Source organism: Thunnus maccoyii, chromosome 17 (genome assembly GCF_910596095.1).
Source record: "Thunnus maccoyii chromosome 17, fThuMac1.1, whole genome shotgun sequence".
In the NCBI taxonomy this organism is placed as follows: Eukaryota; Metazoa; Chordata; class Actinopteri; order Scombriformes; family Scombridae; genus Thunnus; species Thunnus maccoyii.
Window position 1 is genome coordinate 23,563,732 of NC_056549.1, and position 18,688 is coordinate 23,582,419.

General features: G+C 39.8%; 1 long non-coding RNA gene across 6 annotated transcripts in view; it reads right to left on the minus strand.

The window, feature by feature from the left end:
- The window catches only part of LOC121882226, a 79,612-nt gene extending 62,452 nt beyond the window's left edge, over positions 1-17,160 (minus strand). For all 6 annotated transcript variants that reach the window (XR_006092054.1, XR_006092049.1, XR_006092050.1 and 3 more), the window contains exon 1: positions 16,900-17,160. This is a non-coding gene — a long non-coding RNA (uncharacterized LOC121882226). The remainder of the gene's footprint in view (positions 1-16,899) is intronic.
- Positions 17,161-18,688: the final 1,528 nt, after the last annotated feature.

The following is an 18,688-nucleotide window of genomic DNA, read 5'->3' on the forward strand; positions in this document are numbered from 1 at the left end:
AAGCAGGGGGCCATTTGAGGCAGGATGGAAGCAGACAGTGTTGTAAAGCAAATGAGTTCAAGCCATGCCCATGGCGATAGCATGTTGTAGTATATTCTCTGAAAATGAATTCATGCAGCGCACTGGTGGTGATGGATATTGTTGACTGTGCTGCAAGGTTTTTCAGTTCAGACACCGTCTTATTGGGACATCCTGGTGACCTAGAGGTCACCACTAAAGGACAGACTGACTACAGTCTTAAAACAGTAGTCAGGTGCCCATATGAGCACTGAAAGGTAATCACTCCTTCTGTTCATACTGGCCATCGAGAGATCCATTCTTAATGTGTTTTCAATGTAAGCGATGGGGAACAAACTCCTCAACCCTCCTTCCATCCAAAAATGGATTTAAAAGTTTATGTGAAGCTCATATGAAGCTTCAGTTGTTTAAATTATTCAATCAGGCCAATATCTTTCACTTTTTTTGTCTTTTCAGTGGAAAATTCCCTCTTTTTGTTACAATCCTTCCACCGCAGCTTAGCAGGGAAACGCAAAAAGTGAATTTTATACTTAAAAGGCAGAAACTTTGGAAGATATCCACATTATTTGACTAATTCAGACTGCCGAAGCCTCACTATTAGCTTCAGACAACTTTTATACTAACTTATACAAGGACTGTGGATTTCATCCCCCATCACTTACATTGTAAAAGCATTGAGAAGTGATCTTTTAGTGAACATGAGGGATGATTACAGCGAGCAAAACCTCTTTCAATGTTCATTTGAGCACCTGACTATTGCTTTAAGAAAGACTTGAAAAATTTTGACAAACATAATTACACATCCCTGGTTCAATTTCAGTCAGGGATCAAAATGCCAAAAAAATTGTCCTAAAAATTGGAGAACAGCTTATTGTTCTATGAAGAAATTATAAAGGAGTCTGGAGCCATATGGTGTTAATGATGGATTAAAAGGAAAAGTGTTGTCCTCTATTATATCATTCATCTTGTTTGGGTAGGAGTTAATCACACCCTAAATTTGAGATTATACTGTCACATGCACTATTGTCAAGAATTTAGGTGAATTTTAAGATGGACTTCTTTATGAATTATGGTGTTTGGGAAACTTATTTTGTCTGCATGCCGGTGTAAATGTGCTCAATGAGAGCCACAGGAACCATGTGTCTTGCACAAGTGTATATTATAGTTGTTGGAGGGAGGGATACATTTTGATTTTCCAGCCTGTTCCTAATTTCAAACCTGCAACCCTTTTACTTCTGTCACATGTGAATACCCACTGCTCGTTGATTCCTGTCCTGTTGTGATCCTGCCTTTAGCGCCTTGTGTTTGTCTTGAACATGTCAAAAGACACACATACACAACAGCAGTCAATGAAAAATAGATAACCCTGCAAAAAAGTATGCTATTATTAACATGAGATTAACAAGAGATGTGTGGTCCAAACATGTCTTGTTCCTAATCCTCATGGGAAGCTGGTGTGTGCTGGTTTCCCCGATGTGTGTGCCATGTTGCCAGACGTGGCAGTAGCTGGCTAACGCGGCTGTGTGTGTGATTAACTAGCGTTAGCCGTCATTAGCCTCCGCGCACCAACGCAGCAGCAGACTCCAATTAACCCGCTAATCCGGCTAATCCGGCTAATCCACTAATGGAGCTAATCTGATAGACTGGAGAGAGGCTTTTCAATAGGCTCACTCTGGGAACACACACACATGTACATGCATGCGTGCACACAGTAGCACTCATTCTCTCTCTCTCTGTTTCCAGCTTTCAAACACATTTACACAGTTTTTCAAACACATCCACAGTCAGTCAGAGTTAAATCCAGTGTGTCCACCACCAGTGAATTAGAGGGGCACATCCATCTCCCAGACATCTCGCCCACAGCCATTAGTCAGCCTGGGGCCTCTGTCACACACTGACCACAGAGAACAAGTGAGGAAGGAGGAGGGGAACGGACGGATAACGAGAAACAAGAGGGAGGCTGGTGGAGAAAAAGAAAAGTCTCCGCTAATAGTAATTTTAGTTTCAAGCTTGGTTCTTTAAACGAACACCATCACTTCATTCTGATATCCATTTATTAATCCAGCACTAAGCCAGGAGACACTTTGCTTTAGAACAGCTAAGATGGGTTTATACTGCTGCGGTTACTTTGTCTGCAGAAGAAACATCTTTAAAAAATCTTTCTTTTCTAAATGTAAACTAATAAATATCAAGGCTGTATGTGATTCTTCATGAGGGATGTACTCCACCTCCTGGGCCAGTAAGTGAATACTATGTCATCATGTTTTGACCAGTAAGTGGGGCGTCCTCTTTGGGCTAAATATTACCAGAATGTCAGTGGTGAGATGTGTAATTTCTGTTTTTCTTTTATTCAACCAGGTAAAAAGTTTTCAAGAGAGACCTGGCCAAGAGGGCAGCGTAGTTTTATCAACAGGATAAGACAACAGTTACACATTACAAAAGAGTAAAAATAATATCTGGTTAATCTGGTTTCACCAGGTATGTTACCCAGATTTTGTCCACTCTCAATTTGTTCATTAACATGACTAAGAGTCCATGTTAGGCTCACTGTGAGGCTGAACATTGACACAGTGCTGCAGTGTGCAACATTAGCATGCTAACATTTGCCTATTAGCACAAAACAGAGAATGCCATTAAATAAGAGGGAATTTGGTCATGAATTAAAGTATTGGACAAATTGAAATTTTGACCTGACGGTGTCGCTAGATGAACAGTTGAGGGATCACCAAAGCAATTCTGATTCATCTTGAGAGGGACATGAACAGTGTAGCAAAATTCATGGTTTTCCATCCAGTGTTTGTTGAGATACAAATATATGGACTGACCTACCAAAAGGTGACATAAAAAGTTTGGGGGGAAAATGAAGAGAAAAAAATGTGCAAAAACATTCATATGATTGGCTGAGATGGAAAAGAGGGCATAGCAAAAAAGAGAAGATGCTATCAAGGCTGATGGAAACACATTTGTTAATCCACCTTGACATTACAGGACCTGCTTCTGCTTTAGAGCAGTAGCAGAAAGGGTGAAATAAATCTGAGGGGTCACAAGATGATTAAAGAGACGACAGGGAAACAACTATTACATAAATTATGTTATATATTATTTTCTGACTTTTCTTTAATTTTCTCTTTTTCATAATGTGAAATACTGGATATTTTCACCTGTTTGGGAACCTCTGAAAATCCTTCCTGTCCACACTAAGGCCACAAACCTGTGATGAGCAGTCAAAAAAAGTTGGGAACTTCTGGTTCAGACAGTATTGAGCAGCATTCATGTCATGCTGCCACTCATCAGTACATGCAACCACCCTACAAGAGAGCCCATAAAATAATAATAATATAAATGAAGGTGTCAGTGGCATGGCTGGATTAACCTCCTGTGGGTCCCTGAAGAAAAGTTTGTTGTTGGGCCCCTATTCACCCCAATACATATGGTAGTACACTACAGCTGAAATAATTGGTTGATTAGTCAATTAACAGAAAATTAATTGGTAATTTTTATAATTGAGTAATTGTTTATTTTTTTAAGCATAAAATGCAAAGAATTCTCTGATATCAGCTCCTTTCAAAAGTGAATATTTGCTAGTTTTTCCAGTTTTCCTCGATAGTTAATTCAACATCTTTGGGTTTTTGACTGTTGGTCAGAAAAAAAACTAATGATGTGAATATTTTAACCTGGGCTTCAGGAAATAATGATCTGCATTTTTTGACATTTAATACACTAAACAATCAATTGACTATTAAAAAAAAATAATAGTCGGTTGCAGCCTAACAGTACTCTTATGCAATTTGATAAAATCCAACTTTACAAACAAATGAATACTGTATAAACTAAAATAATTAAAGTTTTAAACTACATTTTGACACAAAGTCTCTCTTCAAGACCAGGACCACAATATGGAGGATGGAGGACCTTTCATATTGATATTGTCAAATAGTACATTTTTAATAAATTTGTAATAAATACATTTTAGTAGACCTCACTGATATGCAGTAAACCTGGGCTTTTGGGACTGATCAGTTAGGTTATGTTAGCCCTGTTAGTAATCTGGTTTGAGTCCAGACAGGGTCTTATTGCAAGTCACTCCCCTTTCTATCACCATAGCTGCTAATGTAAACACCACAGGGTGAACATGGAAATTAATTCATTTAAAAAATGAGGAAACACAGATGATTTTTTAGGTGGAAGGCAGCAACAAAATGCCATAACGTATCAGAGTTACTGGTGCTCAGTTAATCTTGTCACATCCTCTTGAATATATTATACTCTTGGTGCACATGCATGCACTGAAATCTCAGAAATTTGATTAAAGATTGTGCAACAAATCAATGGAAATGTAACTATTGTCTCAAATGTAACTCAGACCTGAGAACCAGCACTACAGATTTGATACATGAGTTGAAAGTTACTCAGTTATTCACATTAATCATGCTTTAACCATGACGGTCCAATGAATGTCAGCAAACATGAAAAACTCCCCCAAAGAGTCACCACATAGACCGAGACGTGATGTTATCAAGAGGTAAATGGGAGGCTGAATAATCCACAGAGGGGTGACATCTTTTTTTTCATCTTTTTTAATTAATTCTCAGTGGAGTTGTGGCAAATCACATGTGAACTCTGTTCTCTCGTTGCCGGGGAAGAAAAATGGTGGGAAACACTCGCTTCTAAAATCCTGGAAAGCTAAAGGGCAGAGAGGGCAAAGCGTAAATTTGTTATTTTTTCTTTCAACAAGCTACATTGTTTCGGTTTTCTTTTGTCCTCATCTCTCTTCTTTCTCCATCCTTTCTTTTCTCCATTTCTCTCCTCTCTCATTCCTCTGGCCTAACAGTAGCGATGTAACTTTATAGCTGTTGAAGTAGCCAGGAGACATTTTGAGCGGCTGGTTGAAGAAAGATGGAGGTCGCACGTCTGTCTCTGGCTTCAAACACTGACCTTGGCTGCTAATGATGCTAATCATGCTAACTGGGCTAATGACAGCTCTCTCTTTCTCTATGTCTGTGTGTGTGTGAAAGCAGGAGAGAGCGCCAGTGAGCGAGCAAGTGTGTGTGTGTGTGCATGAATCTGTGTGTGAGGGGAGCATGTGAGAGTATCATAATCAGAGCCGCTAACGCTAATGAGCTAGCCCTTTGAAGAGAACCGCCTGGCGAGGGCCCCACTCCTGCCAACTCATTAGCTGACCTGAGGAGTGCCTGATTAGAATGCTTTTGATGAAAATTTCAAGGATTTTCCTTAAAAAAAAAAAGAAAGAAAAAAACTTGAAAATTTTGTGAAGTGAGATAAATATTGCACTAGTCTTTTTTTCGGGGGTGTGGGGTTGCAGTTGATAGGGAAAGTGGGAGGTCATTTACTAAGAAGACTTCAAAGGGCCCTCTGAAGAGTGCTGGATGAGATTGATTTGCTGTTTTTATTGGCGATGAAATGTACAAATATATTTAATGGGAGGAGAGAGCGGGAGAATGTTTCCTTTCACTCTTCAAACGCCCACGTGTCATCCCTGTCTCCATTTATCTCTTTCAAACACACACACACACACACACACAAATACACACACTAGCACTGATGAGTATACATATGCACACCTTCCTGCATCAGTAGAAGTCAACAACTCCTTTGCTGCGGTGTAAGACTGGCGCCGACATGAGAGGCAATGTGAGTAAATTAGTCTTCAGGAGAAAGCGAACAGGACAGATCGCTCGGTGCTGAAACAAGCTTCTTTAAAGGCAGGAGATGAACTACACACACGCGTACAGCGGCGCAGTCACATCCAGACTCTTTCCTCACCAGCGGAGGAGAGACTCTGGATCAAAGACCCTGTTTACACTTGGTTTTAAAATGCGTCTTGGGCAATCGGATCACAAGTGGACAGCACTAAATACAAGTGTAAACAACCACCAAGATGCATTGTGATCTGATCACTTAAACCACTTGCTGAGGTGGTCTGGGACGCATTTGACCACATTTCTTTTGTAGTGTGAGTGCTAATGCATCCTGATGCATCCCCAACAAGGACGTAACAGGAAAATAAGTCATCAATGCAGGATGTGGCGTTTGTTTTGGTGACAGCGCGCCAATACCAAATGACTTTGTCCTGCCAGTGTCAACAGTTGGAATAGCCCATACATGTATACAGTTCTTGAAACATTTCTGTTTTCTTAGCTAGCCTGTGCTAAAGAAATCTGGTGCTTGTCTGACATAATAACTGTGCGCGGAGCCATTTGACCTTCTAGCGGAAGTGACATAGGCAGCAAGGAAATCTGCACACAAGTGGTCAGCTGGACACCTTGGAGACACATGATAGACACAGGCGTGAACAGTGATATGTCTCGGATCACCGAAACGCATTTTAAAGCCAAGTGTAAACAGCCTCAAAGTGAGAAGATGCCAGGCCTTCACGCGAGAGAAGGGAAATGTGACAGTAAAGTATTATAGCCTTTCGTACTGTATCATGTCATATTGTTCACTTTGCATTCAATTCTGTGAGCAGAACTGGAGCTTTCATCACACTAAACACCTGTTGACTCAATATATCAACGATGATAATGAAAAAAACAACAGCTTCCCGTAGTGTCTCAACATGTGGTCTGTATGGTTGCATTGCAATTTTATGTGTTTTACAGGCCTCCTGAAAATAAATTACATTCAGTGAAAAAAGGAGTTTCTTAATTCCTGGTTAGGGGGCCAGTATACCAGTATACAAGTGCTTGTCTGATGATCGAATAGCTTTGGAAATATATGTATTAAAGCAATATCATGTCTCACCCCTCTCTATGACACTACACTACACTATATTTACTGACCACCATTTTATTTGGGTGTCCCAATTTCAGTGTCATGGCAAAGTAGTGCTCATTGCATGTGCACTACTTTCTCCAAACAATCCCATATTGCAATGCATCACATTTATAGATGTGAAAAGTAGCATTGTGCAACTCTACACCTGTCAGTGATGGAATAAAATGATGATTATTGAGTGTCTAAATCTCAACTTGCTGCTCACTACTGAGTAAACTAGAGTGTCATAGAGGGAGTAGTGAATGAGTGAGCAGGGGAGTGATTTCAGACACAGCCAAGGTTTTTCAGAGACAATCTTTGTGTTTGACTGTATTTTAAATGTATCTAATTAATACTGTATAATATTAGTTTATTGCAAAGCGTAATCTTAGCTTCAATAGAATTTTAAACTCTGTGATTGGATGTTTTTTTATTGGAATGGTCCTTGAGTGGAGTCCTAGTTGACTTTTGTTCTTACTCATAGAACCAGATATTTTTGGACAAAACTGTTTTTTAAACATTTCCTTTATTTTTATTAATGATTCAACCTGTAGACTGTCCTATCCAAGCATTGAAAGTACTCCAGCTACCAGTTACATAACATTGCCTATGCAGGAAATGAAAGTTACTTTTACACCTCCCAGTTTGCATCTCTAGTTTTCTGGGGAGAGCGGCCACGATGACCAACACCACTGAAGAGGCTCCAACTAATGCAGTGAACAACATCTAGTTGTGTGACTCTTTGTCACATTTACAAAGCCAGAATGGAGAAAACCTTGAATAATGTTTTTGAAATTTGTAGATAATCTTAGTGTTTCTTTTATTACTATAAATTCTCTGTAGTTAGTTTTTTCTTTCAACTAGACAAAGCAAAGGCAAAGTCCACATAATGGAATAACGCTCACCAAGGAAGTAGTGAAAATGAGAAAGTGAAAAAAAACATAAAAACAGTGTAGAAAAACAGAAAACATCATATTACTTCAGTTTATTATCTCATTTTGATGAAGGCCAGGTGCCTGAAATGTTATTTGGATACATATGGAGCTCTAGAGTATGACCATAAAATGTTCCTTTTTGAGGGGGAAAAAAGAAGCATATTGGTGTGATTGCTTCTTTAGGTGTTTACAATAGTTGAACGTTTTATGGTGCTATAAGCAATCCCCAGTTTATGTCTGGTTTGTGAATGATCTTTTAAATAATTTCTTATCTGGTGTTTTTGGTGAGAATGTTGAATGTTTTATTTCTACAAGACTTCAGGTAAAAACCAAGACCAACTTTCTAAGAACTTCTACAGGCAGAAGCTAAGGTGCAGCGATTTGAAGTGTATTTTCCATCAGTGTATGTGTGTGTGTGTGTGTGTGCGTGTGTGTCAGTACAAGTGTTTGCCTTTCTGCCTGTCTTTGGGTATGTGTGTGCATGTGTTTCTTTCTTTGTGTGTGTTTGAGTTGCAGTAGTTTAGGCAGGCAGAGAGCGGGATCTCTCATAGTGAATTTGGACAGACTGGAGTCTGAGAGGCAGTTCAAAGACCACAGGCCCACAGGCAACAACCAACACTCAGACCGCTGTGTGTATGTGTGTGTGTTTGCGTGTGTGTGTGTGTGTGAGTACGAGGGAGAAAGAGAGGGTGTTTGGTCTGTGTGTGCACATGTTTTTGTCTTGACATGCACGTTGATTTGCTTGTATTTGTGTGAGCATGTTTGCTTCTGCCTTGATGGCGAGTATGCTGATGTGTTTTTATTTTGTAATACACCCAACTCTCACTCTCTCTCTCTCTCTCTCTCGGCACACACACTTGCACACGACAAACATATATCGCATTAGCATGGGCACGCCATTCGCTACAGACACCCTCAACAGCTGTCCTGGGCTCTGACCCCGCTGTAAGTTATGCACGAACACTGGCGCCAAAGAAACACCAAATAATTAATTATAAAAATATTTCCTGCTAATTGTTGGGCTGTAATTAATGAGGTAACCTTTAGAGAGAGCGAGAGGAAGGTGGAGAGGGAAATTATTCATGTTGTGTTTGCATATATGAATATGCAAAAGATAATTATCCCCTCCGAGGAGGGACAAAAAATGGCCCAATGTCTCTATCAGAGGCGTACTTACTGCTGTGCACGCTCACACACAAGAACACATACACTTTTCTCTCTTTATTCTCTTCTATCTCCAATCTCTCTCTTTCTGTCTGTCACTCCCCATCTCTTTCTTTATCTCTTCAACATTATCTAGTCTGATGATGGGTGGCTCTGAGCAATGCACGATATTAAATGGATGATTCTTTTTCTTTTGATAAATATGACGAATGGGGATATAACCTCTGGCTAATTCCTATCGGAAACGACTCTGCTTTGTCAAGGCTTTATGCCAAAGTGATGTGGAGGCTGACATCTGTTACACGCTGACACACAGGTCAGTGTCACAGTGTGGGGGGCGTGTGTCTTTGATGAACAGTTTGTGCTCTAAAAGTTGTTGGTTAATGAATCAACTCAAATAAATACAGTTTTTAGGAGATGGTTCTACTGTTACGTTCGTTGTCTGAGAAATCCATTCATGTGTCCCTGATAGATCATTGGCTGCGGTATAAAAATGAAATTAGCTCAGTATAGGTTTAATTTTGGTACAGCTTTTCGACTACATATTCATCCGCTGAGCCTTCATTTCACTATGTAAACAGTGAAAGTAGGCCTTGTCCCTGTTGGTTCAAAACAGCAACTTATTATGTCACCTACAGCATATGTGAAGTTCCTATAATTTCATATTACTTACATTTTGTCTTTTGAGCTGCTGTTTTCATGTTCTAAATTTTGGAGTGATACAAGAGAGCATGGCGATTTTCTGTATTTATCTATTGTCAACAAATCTCATGTGTAGAGCCGAACTAACAGTGAATTGATCTACTCACAAGTATTATGTGTGTATCCAAAGCCTGATGTATCTTATTCCTATTTGTTAAGAAAAAGCTCCAAAGACTAATAAGAGCGATCACGTTTTCAGTCCCCAGACGTGGTTCTGTTTACAGTGTTACATATCACAACCTCTTGACTTTCTACTTGTTATTTACAATGCACAGTGTAGGAGTACGATGTACAAACGACAGAGTTGAAGAGGGTAATTGCTCAGATCAATACACTTCATTTTTTTCCTCTGTCTTTCTACAATTGCAGGCAGTGTGAGAAACATTGTATCATCTTTTTATTAAGACACTAAAACCACACTCTCTTTCTGAAAGCTTGTAACGTAGCCGATGTTTGGCTGACATGTGTTGTGGAAGTCTGATCGTGAATTCAGTATTTTTCGGGGCTGAAGATGTCGATAGCAAATATCTTGTTAAATTTTACCGTGATCATACCAAAACAGAATTTTATTCTTTGCAGTTTAGAAATTCTCTAAAATCGCATCAGACAAGAGCTGAGAAGATTTATTGACTAAATTTGATGATTGATTCATCGTCTCAGTCATTTTTAAAAAACATAAATTCAATCATTACAGCTTCTCAAATGGCAATATTTTCTGTTTTTCTTGGTTCTTCTGTAATGTGTGTGTCTCTAGGTTTCGGACGTCACTATGGCCTCTGGGAAGTAGTGATGGCATTTTATATTAGCTGACATTCTATAGACAAAATGATTAATCAAGAAAATAATCGACAGTGAAAATAACCTACAGATTACAAACATTAAAAATACTGAAACTCTTCCTGAAATGTCCTTGTGGTTCATCAGTTACACAGTCTGACCTTTTCCTCCTCTTTGTATGTCTTGTCTGTGTCGTCTTCATGTGTATCTGTTTGTTAGCGTGTGTGTGTGTGTGTAAGAATCAGTGTCGCTGTTGGCCTGTTAGTTTTCTTCTGTGGTTTTCGGTTGGAGAGTCCATTACGAATTCTGATCACAGTCTAACTGACCTCTCCCTGTGTGTGCGTGTGTGTGTGCATGTCAGACGATGGACTGTGCATATCATATCCATTGCCCACATTGATTCTTTAGGTTGGCTGAGGAGAACAGTAGCTAATTGAATAGATGAATAATATATTTCTGAATAATAAATGAATGTTTTGTTCTGGTGCCTCTCAGCAAGAGAAAGAAATTACCTCTCAGGTGGGATGAGCTCTGGATGTGTGTGTGTGTGTATGTGTGTGTGTGTGTGTGTGTGTGTGTATGTGTGTGTGTGTCTCATTAGCTTCAATACATTACCATACAGAATAGATAAGATAGGATGTGATCAATGCTATTGATGAGCAGCAGACCATCAGACACCGAATGTATCAATGTCTGCAGACAGGCACACTCATTGTTGCAGGGACACACACACACAGACACACACACACACACACACACACACACACACACACACACACACACACACAGACACACAGAAAACCAGAACAGACCGCATTGACCTGCAGCTACTATGGCGGTTTTGCATGCAGTACAAAGTTGGCATATTCAGATTAAAGCTCTCATGCCTTTGGGCATGCTAACCGATCTGAACGGGTGCATATGGTCCTCCGGATGCCTTCATCTCCTGATTCGCTCTTTTCTTCTTCTTCTGTGGTGCTGCCACCTCACCACAGACTCCGCCCATCCACCGCCAGCCACTCATCAATAAGACATAGACCTGCATACCTCACTGACCACAGCTCGCAACCTTTCCATGCACGCACGCACACACACACACATACATGTGCAGTCATTGGTGCCCGTCCCAGGTGGGGTCGATTAAGTTTTCATGGATGTCCTCAGGGCAAAACACTTAAGGGTTAACCAGCTTCCTCCAGCAGAATTAAAAGAGTTAAAAGTCTGCCCTGTCTTTCCACATGTCCCTTTATTCTCACCTCTCTACTCTGTTCATTGGTAGGCTGGTAAATCAGTGACAAGGATAATGTCACATTTGTTGACAGGATGTGCAGACATGAATAGGATGTGAAATTATTTTGTTCTGTGACTAATATTTTGTCAGCAATCTAGACATTAGCAGCATTAGCATATGTCAAAACCTACTGCATTTAACATAATGTAGTACATTGTAGTACTTAAAGGACAGGTTCACAATTTTCAAGCCTGTCTTAGAACAGTCAGGTGCTCATATGAACATTGAAACAGGTTTTGCTTGCTGTAATCATACTGACATTCTGAAATTTCTTCATAATGGGTTTACGATGTAAGTGATGGGGTACGAAATCCACAGTCCTAGTTCTGAGCAAAATAAAAGTTTACTTGAAGATTATATGAGGCTTCAGCAGTCTGAGTTAGTCAAATAAAGTTGATAGTTGATAGGTCTTTTTAGTAAAAAAAAAATCCCTCTTTGTGTCTTGATGGACAGTCAGCTGCAGTACAAGGATTGGAACAGAAAGAGGTCATTTGACACTAAAGAAAAATACAAACATACGCTTATGTTAAGTAGTCAGTAATAGTTAACAGTAATAATAGTTAATAGTTGTAAACCTAACAGTGGTGTTCATGTTCATGTTTTGAATGTGAACATGGACATGTAAGTACCCCTAGCTCAAGGTCACAGCTCTATAATTACTTGTTTTGTCCAACCAACAGCTCAAAACCCAAATAACAGAAATACATGCAATATATTTATGACATTGCCCTTGTTGTCCTCTAAACTATTGTTCCCACTGCTGTCTCTCCTCTCACAGTCAAACATGAAAATATCTGTGACATCTACACCGAGACAAAACCTAAGATAAGTTGTGAACGAATGCAAATGCAACACAGGTGAAGAACAATGACAGATAGTGTATCATGGATCCCTGTTGGTCCGCAATGCAAAAATTATTAGAGTTCTATGACGCATCTTGTCATCACATCTATGCCCTTGAATCCTCTTTGAAATGTAAGATACATCCGATCACTCACAGATCATTTCATCACTGTTATCATCATTAAAATAATAAGTATTTGGAGGGTGGAGATGCACATTCACTCAGCATCTGTCCATTACTACCCTACAGTATATTTTGATATACTGACCTGAAGGTGTTTTTAATAGTAAAACTGTATGCATGATTCTCTGTGTAATGCTGGGTTTACATGTATTTAAAGGGTGTGAAAGTTTTTTATTATGCTGTTTGGAGTTGCAATGAGTCATTAATGTTTGTCTAGTTTCAAGTCAAATGCTGTAAGGATCTAAAATTGTATCATGAGAATGTTTTGGGTAAAACAGTCTCATTAAATCGACCCAATTTTCATTTCTTCTTTGATAACACACCATATCAAATATATTATTCTTCCAGCTGGAAACAAAATATGAGAGTTGTTGAAATTTCAGTACTCTTAATTACTTTAGCAACTAAAACATTTTTAAATGCTTAAGAAACTGCTGCTTTCTTTTGAGTTAAGCAAGAGAGACATTTCACATCCAGAGCTTGTCAGGGGGAAGCTGACAGCGGCGTGTCGGAGGTGACGCGGCTGGGTTTCGGGGGGGCGATTCGGCTTTAACACATCTGTCAGTTGTGGGAAACCTCCTCACGTTGCACAGACGTTTTGAATCCAGCCAGACATCCCAGACAGACGGCAGCAGACACAGAACCGCAACCTCACATCAGTCAACTGATACTTTTACTGACAATAAAAACAGGCCAGTGTCTGTCAGTCTGCTGATATTTTTAATTCAAGCTGTCCAAACCGAGCAGAGGCTCTCTCATGTTTTCATGTCTCCAAATACAAATCTCCAAATAAACACATAGAGCCTCAGTTTGCATATCGGTGCATTTGTGTTGAATTATTATTGACTTGGAGAACTGGCTGTACTGTACATGTGCAGATAGTAGTGGTATCTTCACACCTTCCCTAATTGGAAAAAGAGAACTCGATTAAGGCTGCAACCGATGATTACTTTCATTGTTGATAATTCTGTTAATTATTTTTCCAATTAACTGATTAATTATTTAAAGTGAGACTAAATAGAAATAAAACATTCTTTCTTTTACAAATGAAAAGCAATATGAATTCATTAAAACACACCCTGGCACAATTCAACACACACAGAGGTTTACGTCTGATATGACCTGTAGCTTATGGTGACCAATGTAGCTACTATTGCAAAAACTCTAGATAGATATTGCTGAGACATGTAAATGTACATTAGCTGTAAGCTAGCTAGCAACAGAGACACCAACTAGAGTTCAGGGGTTGGAAGTTATTTATATGAGGGCGAAGAAGGATATTTATGGGGAAACACACGCAGTGGCCATTCCTTATTGACACTGTGATGTAAATATCTCTGCGTCCTTGTCAGCTGCTATCGACACGTCAATATCGACGAGCGAAAAGTGGCAGAGGCGAGGTTGCACAATTTGTTGGTTCCAGTGGGTCTGATGAATTGACCTTATATGCAGCTAGAGTAGCTGTTGCTAGCTAGCTCATGGCTAATGTACAGTTGGTATTTTGGTTGTTTGGGGTGAATAAACATGGTCCAACGGTCCAGCGTGAATGAGGTGAGGCAAAAATTAGCTTTGCATTCTGTATGAAGACACCTTTACAATATGTTTTAGTGTAATTAAAATGCCATGGTTGCAGTTGCTCATCGAAAAATACACAGACTTGCTTTGATCTCAACAAAAACAACAGAAAGTAGTGAAAATGCCCATGGCAAGTTCACGGAGCCCAATGTCTCGCCTCTCTTATTGTTTGTGTTATCAAATCAACAGTTCAAAACACAAATACATTAAATATACACTGATATAAAACAGAGAAAAGTTGCTAATTTTCACATTTGAAAAGCTGCAACCACAGAATATTTGGCATTTTTTTCTTAAAAGAATACGTCAGCATTTTGGGTAATATGCTTATTCTCTTTCTTTCTTTCTGAGAAGATTGATATCATCATCATGTCTAGAGCTAGAGCTGTGAGGCAATTAGCTTAGCTTAGCATAAAGACTGGAAGCAGGAGGGAAAAGCTAGCCTGTCTCTGTCCAAAATTTAAAAGATACACCAACCAGCACTTCTAAATCGAATTCATTTGTTTATTTAATCCATACAAAACGTAAATGTAAAAATGAAAATTTGTGATTTTAGAGGGAGTTAAGGGGTGTAACATTTCCTTGACCAACAACGGCACTTCTGTTCAACATTGCTGAAGTCTGTTTGTGCAACAACAAGAGTCCAGGAGGCCACTACACCCAGCTGTTCTGAGCTTTAGAGGTGCTAGTTATATACTTTTTTACCTCTGGACAGAGCCAGGCTAGCTGTTCTCACCTGCTTTAGTCTTTATGCTAAACTAAGCTAATTGCGTCCCTGCTCCAACTCCATACTTGCACAGACATGAGAGTGGTATCATTCGTCTCATCAAATCTCAGCTAGAAAGCAAATAAATATATTTCCCAAATTATTCCTGCAATAAATTATGACTATAGTTACTACTACTATTGCTCATATTGAGCAGGGCCACTCTTTGAATTGCCTCAAGGATCTGCAGAAATCTAAAAAAAATCCACTTTAGACAATTCTTGAAACAGTTGAGAGAAGTTCCTGTTAAAACACTGTTAACTGCTACACTGCTGCTCTCTCCTCCTTCTTGGCTTATTAACGCCTCGGTTACCACCGGAAACCAACAAACTGACCAATCAGAGCCAGGCGAGGGAGAGAGGGAAACTGAGAGAGAGAGAGAGAGAGAGAGAGAGAGAGAGGACACAATGTGGCCTGGCAGCTTTAAGCAGCTGACACAGAGCGGGAGTGACACACACACACACACACACACACACACACACACACACACACACACACTCTTATACACTAAAACATAAATACACACTTGCACACTGAAACACACACGAATGGAAAAGCACAGACACATGTACAATGCTGATATGCACATTCACATAAACACACACACACAATGACACAGACGCATAGTGACAGCCTCTCTCCTCTGGCGGGGAGTGGCAGGGCTGAAGCCCCCCAGGCAATGCTGCAGCTACTGGGGGTAAAAAAAAAAAAGACAGACAACAAAGCTCCCCCCCCTCTCCCCACTCTCTAACTCTTCTTTGACCCCCCCGCTCCTCTCCTCGCTAACCCCTGCCTCTCAATGTTAAATGTGTGTGTGCGTGGTTTCCGTTAGAGCGACGCTAAATGGCCGATGCCTTCTGCCTCTGAGGCTGCATGTGTCTGGTGTCAACTGTAGTTCTGTAGCTTATGTGGGCATGTGGGCGTGTGTGTGTGTGTGTGTATTGGTGTTTGTGTGTTGAGGGAACGCGGGGGAGCAGGTCGAGGGCCTGAGGCGAACGTCCCCAACGCTCGCTAGAGGGAAGTCAATAATCATTAGTTTTCCAGGTGAGAGGTGCTCGGAGCGTAAACCATCGAGCTTTTTCTACCCTTCATGTCCGATTGCCTACTGCCCCATCACGTATGTGTGTGTTTGTACTGTCTATGTTTACACAGCTGCAAGCGCATAACTTTAACCAAAAATATCATGAAGTCCAAACAAAAATCTTTCATAGCTTTTTTTTTAAATTTATTTTTTACCATCAGTCACCTCACTATAGCCTGACTTAGAGTTTGTTTTTGTATATAGTGTGTAAAATGAACTGCTCAGTAAAAAACACAAAACTCAGAAGTACCACAGCTAATATGGATGTATGTGATTATACATGAAGATTCTGACAAATGATAAAGCAGAACCTCCATGTCAATAATACTAGCTGCTCTAGCTTCTACACAAATAAACAAATATACAGAAAAAATGAGAATTAGCTACTTTAAGCTAACAACACTCAACTTAAAGACAACTGTTTTTAAGGGCCAGTATGCTGAAATCTATATGCTGACAGGTGGAGACCACAGACTGTATATAAAGATGGGCGTAGCGAGGTGTGATGTCACCCATTGCTTTGCATTGGAGCCGGCTTGAAGCTCTGAGTTGCTGCTTACGGTCGGCACCATCTTTTCCATTTGGAGCCAGGAGCTTCCAAATAAGTGCAGGCTGTTGCCTTTCACGCTCTGGAAACACGCCCCACTACCTTTCACGCCCCACTACCTTGGAATCAGAGTGGTGCATACTTGGTGTAACATTAGCTTCTTTAAAGTGTGCTAACAGGTCAGGTATCATACTCAAGTAACATTAAACTTAGTTAAATATTGAGACAAAAGTTCAACTCACTGTGAGTCCTGGAGCCGAGGAGAGCAGCAGGTAAGTCAGGGACTTCTGCATTGGCTTCAGTTTCCAACTGTGGTAGTTACCACTTGGTGGAGACAGACATTATAACACTACTGGGAACAAAAATTATACACAGTAATCTATGAGAAACAATGGGATGGATTATGATCATCAACAACGACCTCTCCCAAAAGAACATTGTACAAAGGCGAGAGGTGAAGGGGGCAAAACGAGGACCATAGAAGAAGAAAGGAGGCTTTTAAATCATATAATTTGACAGATTTTGTGTAATTATATAGACAAGAGTCTATTGTGCATGTGACCCCATTACATATATATGCCCAGCAGTGTTTTGATTAAGATATTAGGTTTCACTACATACACAAGGAAGTTATTTGTCGTCCCATTTTAACAAACCTTGTAGAAGAAGTATTTATTTAGTTTTGGTCATCATTCATATCAATTGTGATACATTTTTTCTAAGTGACTTAAGGATGCTGTGACATCATGAGGTTGGCGTCCAACAGGGCAAGGTTGGAAAGACATTTTTAAAAATGTTAGTAGACTGCAATCAAACCTGACAGGAATAATGATAATAATAAAAACAGTTCTAATAAAAAACAGCATTTTCCTCCACCTGTTAGTTTTTTTTGCCATATTAATAGACAGCCACACAAAGTCACTACATTGGATGGAATACTAGACAATATGTTTTGTGGATATTACATTTGAAAAAGGGGGCTTTTTTTCTGATGGCTCATGTAACACATTTCTTTCCTAACAGTGAAAACGGCTGGAACACTTACCTTACAACGTCTTCACTGCAGAAACGGACCGAATCATCTGTCAAACAGACAAGAGTTAATATCACAGAGTGTCATGAAGAGGAGCTCAAGAGACAGAGACAATAATTTTAACCAACTCCAACAGCTTGACAGGTGAGTGTGCAAGCACAAACAGAGTGGCAAACCACACTTGAAAAGCTACTTTAGGTTTATATGCGATATATATATTGCTTTAAGGGAATTGTTTCGCCTTTAAAGTTTAACTTTTGAGAGAATAATGCTTCAAGGATGAGGGTTTTTTTTATCCTTGGACAAATAGTATTTCAGAGAAAATTTCCAGACGGAGACTAGTCTGATAAAATATTTCTTATTTTCAAAAACAGTTGTTTCAAAAAAAAAAAGGGGGAGGGGGAGATTCAGTCATCTTATATTCAAGGTTGCCTGATATTTGGGCCAATTTAAGTATATTTCTTTAAAGAAAATGTAAGTCATCTACTTTTAATCAACATGTGGTCTTGTCTCACAGGGATACATGGACTATACATGTGGAGGTAATGAGTGTGTATTCTCATATTTTCCTGTCTGTGAGTAATTATGCGAATATGTGTGATGGAGAAACAAGTGCAATATTATTTAATTGTTTTGTCGATATGCAGATTTATCAGGAGCCTGTGTGTGTGTGTCTATGTGTTTATGGATCAAAGACGCTGAGTCTATACAGTGTGTGTGTGCCTCCCGGTGTATTTAGCTGCAGGTTAGTGGCCAGTGCATGCCTCTATTACTCACAATACTTCCTTATGGCAGCCTCAAGGATCCCTGGCTATGCACCCCGAGGCTACTGTTACGTCCACACCTCAAGCAACCAGCCGGTGGAAAGCTTCTGATTTTCAACGAAGCAAGGCAAGTCCGCTGATTTGAAAAAGGTTTCTGTGGGTTACTGATTGCTTCTTCATTTTTTTCTATTCATTTGAGAGGTGAACTTCAGAGGTCACATGATACCAAATATC